The sequence below is a fragment of the Oncorhynchus kisutch genome, linkage group LG30 (genome assembly GCF_002021735.2).
Source record: "Oncorhynchus kisutch isolate 150728-3 linkage group LG30, Okis_V2, whole genome shotgun sequence".
In the NCBI taxonomy this organism is placed as follows: domain Eukaryota; kingdom Metazoa; phylum Chordata; class Actinopteri; order Salmoniformes; family Salmonidae; genus Oncorhynchus; species Oncorhynchus kisutch.
This window is the reverse complement of record NC_034203.2, coordinates 33,440,998-33,450,886: the sequence shown is the minus strand read 5'-3', so window position 1 is coordinate 33,450,886 and position 9,889 is coordinate 33,440,998.

The following is a 9,889-nucleotide window of genomic DNA, read 5'->3' as shown; positions in this document are numbered from 1 at the left end:
TAGCAAACACTCTGAAGTTTCTAACACTGTTTGCATCATGTCTGTGAGTATAACATAACTTATGTAGCAGGCAAAACCCTGAGGACTAACCGTTCAGAATTCTTTTTTTGAGGTCTCTGTCTCTGTTCCTACCGCTTCCACTGGATGTCACCAGTCTTTGGAACTTGGTTGAGGTTATTAATTTGTGCAATGAAGAAGTACGGCCAAAAGTAGCTTGGTTTGTTGTCTTCCTGTATTGAACACAGATAGACCCATCTTCAATTTGATCGATTATTACAAAAGTAGTTTGAAATTTTTTGGCAAAGTTTACAGGCAACTTTTGAAATATGTTGTAGTGACGTTGCGCAATTTGGAAGCTGCTTTTTTCTGGATCAAACGCGACAAATAAATGGACATTTTGGATATATATGGACGGAATTAATCGAACAAAAGGAGCAATTGTGATGTTTATGGGACATATTGGAGCGCCAACAAAAGAAGCTAGTCAAAGGTAAGGCATGTTTTATATTTTATTTCTGTGTTTTGTGTAGCGCCTGCAGGATTGAAATATGCTAACCCCTTTGTTTACTGTTGTGCTATCATCAGATAATAGCTTCATATGCTTTCGCCGAAAAGCCTTTTTAAAATCTGACATGTTGGCTGGATTCACAACAAGTTTAGCTTTAATTGAGTATCTTACATGTGTGATTTAAGGAAAGTTAGATTTTTATATAATTTATTTGAATTTGCCACGCTGCATTTTCCATGGCTTTTGGCAGAGTGGGACACAAGCATCCCCTATACCATAAGAAGTTCATGAAGATGCATTCAAATAAAACATTTATTCTTTGCCTTATCATCAAATTAAAAGGTTGTGGTCATCGGTGCTATAAAAAATTGGATAGCTTCCCTATGTTTTAGCAAACAGCCAAAACTACGAAAATGAAATGAAGTGTCATCAGTTTACCATCTCTTCGTTTTATTTAGGTAATTACATGTATTTTTTCCTGTTATTGTGAACTGTAGGCTAAAACAAGTAAAACCTTTTAATTGGGCTTCCGAGTGGCACAGTGGTCTAATGCACTGCATCTCAGTGCAAGATGCATCACCACAGTCCCCCGGCTCAGCGCTCATGGCCTCCGGTGCGTCTCTTCGGTCCAGGATATCCTGCGCCAGCTCTACGCACGGTATCCCCAGTTCGCCTGTACAACCCAGTGTGGCCTGTTCCATTTTCTCCTATATGTCATTTTAATTTAACTAGGCAAGACAATTAAGAACAAATTCTTATTTTCAATGACAGTGAGTTAACTGCCACGTTCAGGGTCAGAACAACAGTTTTGTTTACCTCGTCAGCTCGGGGATTTGATCTAGCAACCTTTCAGTTACGGCCCCAACACTCTAACCACTAGGATACATGCTGGTTACTGGCCGAACTCTCTAACACCTAGGCTACCTGCTGGTTATTGGCCCAATACTCTAACCACTAGGCTACCTGCTGGTTACTGGCCCAACACTCTAACCACTAGGCTACCTGCTGGTTACTGGCCCAACACTCTAACCACTAGGCTACCTGCTGGTTACTGGCCCAACACTCTAACCACTAGGCTACCTGCTGGTTACTGGCCCAACACTCTAACCACCATACTTAATATTTGGTACAGAAACCTATGTTTGCAAATACAGAGATCATACGTTTCCTGTAGTGCTTGACCAGGTTTGCACACACTGCAGCAGGGATTTTGGCCCACTCCTCCATACCTTCTCCAGATCCTTCAGGTTTCGTGGCTGTCGCTGGGCAATACGGACTTTCAGCTCCCTCCAAAGATTTTCTATTGGGTTCAGGTCTGGAGACTGGCTAGGCCACTCCAGGACCTTAAGATGCTTCTGGCTGTGTGTTTCAGCCACAACCCATCTTCAATGCTCTTACTGAGGGAAGGAGGTTGTTGGCCAAGATCTCGCGATACATGGCCCCATCCATCCTCCCCTCAATACAGTGCAGTCGTCCTGTCCCCTTTGCAGAAAAGCATCCCCAAAGAATGATGTTTCCACCTCCATGCTTCACGGTTGGGATGGTGCTCTTGGGGTTGTACTCATCCTTCTTCTTCCTCCAAACACGGTGAGTGGAGTTCAGACCAAAAAGCTGTATTTTTGTCTCATCAGACCACACAACCTTCTCACATTCCTCCTCTGGATCATCCAGCTGGTCATTGGCAAACTTCAGCAGGGCCTGGACATGCGCTGGCTTGAGCAGGGGGACCTTGCGTGCAATGCAGGATTTTAATCGATGACGGCGTAGTGTGTTACTAATGGTTTTCTTTGAGACTGTGGTCCCAGCTCTCTTCAGGTCATTGACCAGATCCTGCCGTGTAGTTCTGGGCTGATACCTCACCTTCCTCATGTTCATTGATGCCCCACGAGGTGAGATCTTGCATGGAGCCCCAGACTGAGGGTGATTGACCGTCATCTTGAACTTATTCCATTTTCTAATAATTGTGCCAACAGTTGTTGCCTTCTCACCAAGCTGCTTGCCTATTGTCCTGTAGCCCATCCCAGCCTTGTGCAGGTCTACAATTTAGCCCTGATGTCCTTACACAGCTCTCTGATCTTGGCCATTGTGGGGAGTTTGGAGTCTGTTTGATTGCGTGCGTGGACAGGTGTCTTTCATACAGGTAACGAGTGGAGAACAGGAGGGCTTCTTAAAGAAAATCTAACAGGTCTGTGCGAGCCGGAATTCTTACTGGTTGGTAAGTGATCAAATATTTATGTTATGCAATAAAATGCAAATTAATTTCTTAAAAATCATACAATGTGATTTTCTGTTATTTTGTTTTAGATTCCGTCTCTCACAGTTGAAGTGTACCTATGACAAAACAATTACAGACCTCTACATGCTTTGTAAGTAGGAAAACCTGCAAAATCGGCAGTGTCTCAAGTACTTGTTCTCCCCACTGTATATTGCGGATGTGTGTGTTTTAAAAATTCAGCGACAAAAGCCTGTAAATCTAAACCAAATATGCCGGGTGTTGCATGCTGGGATCGTTGAGAAAACGGGGACAAGTATCCTGCAACGAATCCTGAATTGTCTGTATACGTAATACTTGATGTTTGCAAAAATTCTAAATGAAAATGAAATGTTGTCATTATTTGAAAGTGGCTCATTAACGTTATTGTACCTCAGAGGGACATGTAGGATGGCCAAGCAGATGTTGAAAAACATTTATTTTAACCCCTCTAACCCTGGGTCTTATGGGGGTAAGGAGCTTTACAGAGAGCTATAGCCGAAGAAACAGGTAGCTGGTTAAGCGCTGCTAAAGTGAATGAGTGGTTAGCCGAGCAGGATGATCATACTCTACATAAACCTCTACGGAAACAATTTCCAAGAAATATAGTTTTTCTAGTCAGTCCTTGTCACAATTTCGGCGGATCTATGTGACATGCACGCCCTTGCAGATAAAAATGATGGAAATCGCTACATGCTAACAGTTATAGATATTTTCTCCAAAATAACATTTGTACGGGTCTTAAAAAATAAGCGCGGGGCAGAGGTGACCCATGCCTTTGACTCTATCTTGAAGGAAGGAGGAGCCCCCAAGAAAGTGCAGACTGATGGCGGAAAATAATTTTTTAATAATACTTTTCCGAAACTCATGAAGAAGCACAATATAGTACATTTTGCTACAGGCTCGTATTTGAAAGCTTCAGTTGTTGAACACTTGCAGAACTCCGAAGGAGCGGATGTGGCGATATTTTACAGCTCACAACACGCATAGATATATCGATATAGATCAAGATTTAGTAAAGGGGTACAACAACAGCTACCCTAAGAGTATACGGATGAAGCCCTCTGAGGTCTCTTCTGAAAACTCTTTTCAAGTCTTTAAAAATCTGTATGGTTTGTTCCCCCTTCGCCGTAAGAAAAAAATAGCTTTTAAATTCATAGTGGGGGACTTGGTGCGTATATCCCAGTTGAGGGGTGTTTTCGACAAAAAATATGAGCAAGGTTAAAGCGATGAGGTGTTCACCATTACCGAATGTCTACCGCGCATACCCCCTGGCTACAAGTTAAAAGATTATGACCGGGAACTTATAGAGGGATCTTTATATGAGAAAGAATTACAGAAGGTACAGTTGGGTAAAGACAAAGTCTTTCACGTGGAGGAGATTCTAGATCAAATGAGAGAAAAGGCTAAAAATGGGTGCTGGTCCGCTGGAAAAACTGGCCCTAAAAGTTCAACAGTTGGATATTAGAGCACGATGTGATGGAGGCATCGGGGGTTAACTTAAACCCTGATAAATACACCATCATTCGCGTGTACACAGGAGTGCATCATGGACACAGCAGCTTTTACCTGACTCTCCCCAGTAATTCGTCTGCACATATATATCGTAATAATCAGAGTTCGAATTATACAACCAATTTTCCAAAGCCTATAGTTATCAGAGGCCTGGGAAGTAGGTCTCAGCGAGATTACATACCCCCATAGTTGGTATAATATCAAGGATAAGGACCGTGATTTTTATTGCAAAAGGATATCGGAACCTGCAAAACTTATTAAGCTTAAAAAAGGATTCTGTAGAACCGTCAACAGGATCGTCTCTGAGTTGAATGAACTCCTAACCCTGAACAATATAGAAATACTCCTGATCTACAATCCTATACATAAATGTGTACAAATCTCAGGGTATGCTTATGGGGGTATAAAGACCAGCGGTAATTTAGCCTACATGTTGGGGATGGGTCCCAACAAATGGACGTATGTGAAAGATAAATTACTCCCATTCCCTGCGGATATACATGCAGGATTTTACAACATATTTGTGTATACTGACATCATATCCTATCAAAGGGTCGGAGACAGTTGTGTGCTCCTCCTGAGAACAGTTCATATAGATGGAAAGGATGGCGATATAGTCACTGTCACCTACGACAAGCCACACGTACCTGTAAGCAAGAAATATATTGAAAACATTCTGGTTGATCTTAAAAAGGATCAGAACGAAAACATCTAATTTACTTATGGTAAAACGATTGTAAAACTCCACTTTAGACCCACCAAAACCTTTCTACATATATAATATTAGTATTATATATTTTTGTAAACATAATACAAATAAATTAAAAGGGTTATGGACCAGATGCCGAGCATCAAGAAGGCTTGGGGCTTATGATGTTGTCTCAATGACCGAAAAAGAGACCTCCGGGTATAAGGCGCAGGTTTGCCCCTAAAAACCTAAAAAGAGGTTAACAGTTAAAAGAAACTCAGTAAGTCAAAGACGTGGTAAATATATATAGAATACTCGGAAGTATTTTCTAAAAGAACAAGCAACATGGCTCTTTTACACCACATGTCCTCTGAAGCTATAAAGACAGAGCTCGATCTTTTCACGACCCCCTTAACCCAACATTCAATAGAGAGGTCCAGTTATGTGGAGATAGCCACACTCTCGGCCATGACAGACAACGGTCCTATAGAAGTTTTCATACTACGCCACGGTGACAACTATCGGGACCTCAACAACACCTTGGTGCATTTATGTCTAGAAGTGACCAAAAGAGATGGTGCTAATACTGCAGACGATGCCAAAGTGAGTCTCATTAATTACCCAGTGGCCACCACCTTCTCCCAAGTGGATGTGACTTTGGGTGAACGCCAAATCAGTCAAAGCAGTGCAACATACCCTTATAGGGCCATCATGGAGTGTTTACTCAATTACTCCAAAGACACTCTCAAGACACAATTCAGCGCCCAGGTTGTTTAGCAAGGATATTGCAGGAGTCTCTATGGAATCGACAGACCCTTCCACCGGTTCAAACAAAGGACAGGAGGCACGCGCTTGCTAGGGCCTATACACTCTGACATTTTCTTTCCAGAACGTTTACTCTTAAAACACTCTCTTCTCAAATTCGTTTGATTTAAGAATAAAATTAAACAGGACCAAGGATGAGTTTTGCCTGATGTCTGCACAGGATGGGGAATTTAGTTTAAAAGTGTTGGGGGCAACGCTTTTTATTAAAGAAGTGTCTGTCTTCGGCAGTTCGTCTGGGTCACTCACAGGCTTTGATGAAAGGAAATGCCCTTTACCCTCTCCAAAGAATTGCCATGAAAACCTTTAGCATTCCTGTGGGCAGTAGAATCTGCAGTCAAGAAAACATTTATCTAGGCCCTTTACCCCGATATATTGTTATAGGTTTGGTTGATCACGCCTCTAATACGGGCAGCTTACATAAAAACCCATTTCATTTTCAACACTTCAATGCAGAGTATGTAGCTCTCTGTCAGGATGGATGTCAGGTCCCTGCTAAGGCTTTCCAACCACAATTTAATAACATATCTGTGCGAGAATAGCCTGTACCGCCTGTATCGTTAGCATGATTGTTTATGCATGCTCTGATTCAATCTTGGAAGTGAATACCCGAAGACAGGTCTTCGTGGATTATTATTAAGGATTGTTGAGCAAAGACATGAATACCCTAGAGTTGGAAGGGCTCATGAGCCGATTGATTGGAAAACAATTTTCTGGAGTGTTGGCTTGTGATGAATTCCCTATTGCGGCCGGAGCGGCCGGCCATGTTTATTGTCAATACCCATCGTAAACACATGCCGGATGAATATTGGCTAGCTGTGACATTAGAAGACGAAGGAGGAAGAAAAATCGAATATTTTTGGGATTCCTATGGCTTTCCCCCCGGTTTTTCACATTTCCCCAAATCTATTAAAGAAAATGGATCAAAGAAATACTACAGCATCAAACAAGTGCAAGATAACCTTTCCACTACATGCGGTCACCACTGTGTATTCTACCTATGCCAAAGAGCCCGGTGAGTTTCTTTTGAAGATGTTATGTCTCTTTATAATGATGATTTAAGAAGTAATGATAATGTTGTAGCTTGTTTTGTTAGAAAATATCAAAAGTGTTAAAATATGTGTGCTTTAAGACCGTGTAATCAAGGTGTATGCTCACATCAAATGTTTCAAGAATGCCACAAATGTTAAATTGCTTAATTTTTCAAATAAAATGTATTGAATTTAATCATTTAAAGCTAAACACTGGCCTAAAAAAGTTTACATCCTTGCAGGCTTTGGAAAATACATATGAACTGACAGACTTCGTCGCATTTGTACTATCAAATTGATCACATGCTAAAAATGTCCCTTTGGAGTCGGGGTTATACGCCATTGAAGCGATTCTTAGGGCCTTCAGATCACTGTGGCCGCACACCAGTTCTTCCAATGCATATCCTGGGCAGGGTTGTACCACTCAGGGCCTGTTCAATTTGACAGAGCACCAGCCTTATCTTAAGCCATTCTCTCATCCGCAGCGCAGGAGAAAAACTCCCGGGTTTTGCATGATAAAGGGGTTTGGGGCCGCTGTCTGTGAATACCTTAATCGTAGAATCCTCAGGTTGGAATATGTGAGACATATGTCCCTCACTCATACCCAAAACTCCATTAAAACATTCAGGGGCCTCACCCAAAACTTCCTCGATGCTTTTATCATTGGATTCGTGACAAGAGACGTATAGCACCCCGAGAATTGGCCTAGGAGACATAATTTTCTTTTTAATAACCTCTTAGAACTACCCCTCCCGGGAGATCCGGGAGAATAGTCATCAACTGACACTAATTAGCATAACGCAACGGACAAAAAATCTTACTAGAAAATATTCATGTTCATGAAATCACAAGTGAAATATAGTGAGACACAGCTTAGCCTTTTGTTAATCACCCTGTCATCTCAGATTTTGAAATTATGCTTTACAGCCAAAGCAAGACAAGCATTTGTGTAAGTTTATCGATAGCCTAGCATAGCATTATGTCCAGCTAGCAGCAGGTAACTTGCTCACGAAAATCAGAAAAGCAATCAAATTAAATCGTTTACCTTTGATGAGCTTCGGATGTTTTCACTCACGAGACTCCCAGTTAGACAGCAAATGTTCATTTTGTTCCATAAAGATTATTTTTATAGCCTATTTTGGTTTGGTCAGGGTGTGAGTTGGGGTGGGTATTCTATACTCTATTATTTGAATTTCTATGTTTTGGTAGGGTTCTCAATCAGGGACAGCTGTCTATCGTTGTCTCTGATTGAGAACCATACTTAGGTAGCCCTTTTTTCCATCTGTCTTTGTGGGACGTTGACTTTGTTTAGGGCACATAGCCTTTAGCTTCAAGGTTTGTTTTTGAAGTGTTTATTGTTTTGTTCGGCATCTATTTTCCAAAGAAAGAGAAAATGTATGCTCACCACGCTGCACTTGGTCCTCTTCTTTTAACGGCCGTGACACTGGTGCCAATATTTGACTCCTATCTTTCTGAGAAAAAAGTATTACTTGTTAAAAAAAATCATTATCTCTGAGCAATAGCATACAATTTAGCTCAGTAATTGTGTTATTTATTTTGTAGTCTTAATCTTATCATTATCAAGAGTGACAATAATTTCAAACCTGACTGACCAGGGAAGCCGCATTCTGTTACAGACAGACCAAGCAGGACTCATCTCTTGGCATGTCCAGCCCCTCCATAAGCGCAGCCAATCATGGCTAGCTTGGAAGTATCTTGTATTTTCTTTCTCCCTATGTACTGTAGCTCAGTGTTTTCTCCTTGGCTAAACTAGTCTCATCATTTCATATTTTTATTCATATATGGGTTTGTAATTAAGCCACCTGAAAGTTCACATATCCTAGAAGAAACTTCAGTCATAAAAAAATATATTTTTAGGAACTAACGTCAAATGCCTAGGATCCTGTAAACGCAAATTGGCAAAAGATGTGCTTTTAAATTCACAGTGCAGTATCAATGTACATACACCTTGGTTTTCAACACAAGTCAGCTATGAGTAGTCAACTGAGGTAACCCATTTATCTACTGCCTTTATCTACTTGACAGAATTTTATCTGATCCTTAAACTCCTACACGTTATCTGGCTTTGCGGTCACAAGTCTCCCTTGTGTACTGTACTCCACCAGCATACTCTTCAGTGGAAGAGAGATTCATTGCTCGCACAGGTGTCTGTGCATATTTCCTCCAACTGGGCATAACACGTCATTTCAATGTGGATAATTGGGTAATATTTGGTTGAGACGTTGCTCAATGAGATTACTACCAATATTCACCCACTCAATATGACAGCAAAAGTAATTTGTAATCAACATTTGTAATCAAATCTTATTGTATTGTCTATTTGTAGTTGAATTCTGGGTTGAATTCAAATAATTGCTGTCGATGACTTTGCAACTGTGATATAGGCCTGAATAGCATCATTAATGATTGAGAACGTATTCTCTTTTAAATATACCCTTTGATAGTAATAGTGAATCTATTTCGTTTCTCAAGTGGTGATCTCTCAGCAATCATTCTCACGATGTTATATTGGTAATAGTCAGTCATAAATATCATAGTTAAGCAGGGCTGGGCTTGTTTAAAACCTTGGATGAGAGACCAACGGTTAGCTGTAGATAGATCAATTCTCCAGTAGGAAGTGCTGCCCAGCCTATTGTTGTTTTCTAATAGAGGATATAATGTTGAAAATCAAATTCAAGTACAAATTTCAACATAGACAAACCTTGTATAAAATATGTTGAAATTTGGTTACAATTAGTTCTGCCCCTTACATCACTGGGGCCGAGCTCCCTGCCATCCATAACACTACACCAGGCGTTCAGAGGAAGGCTTGCTACCACAAGGCAACCAGTACCAGTGCATTACGTCTGGAACTAAAAGGACCCTGAACAGCTTGTGCCCCCAAACAGTAATAATGCAAAACAAGACTGCTAAATAGCTAATCAAATGGCTACCCAGACTACCTCCATTGACACTGACTCTAGGCGCTCACACACTGGACTCTAACCACACACTCACACATAATTACACTGACACCCCAACATACAGAGCATTCTGAAAATATTCAGACCCCT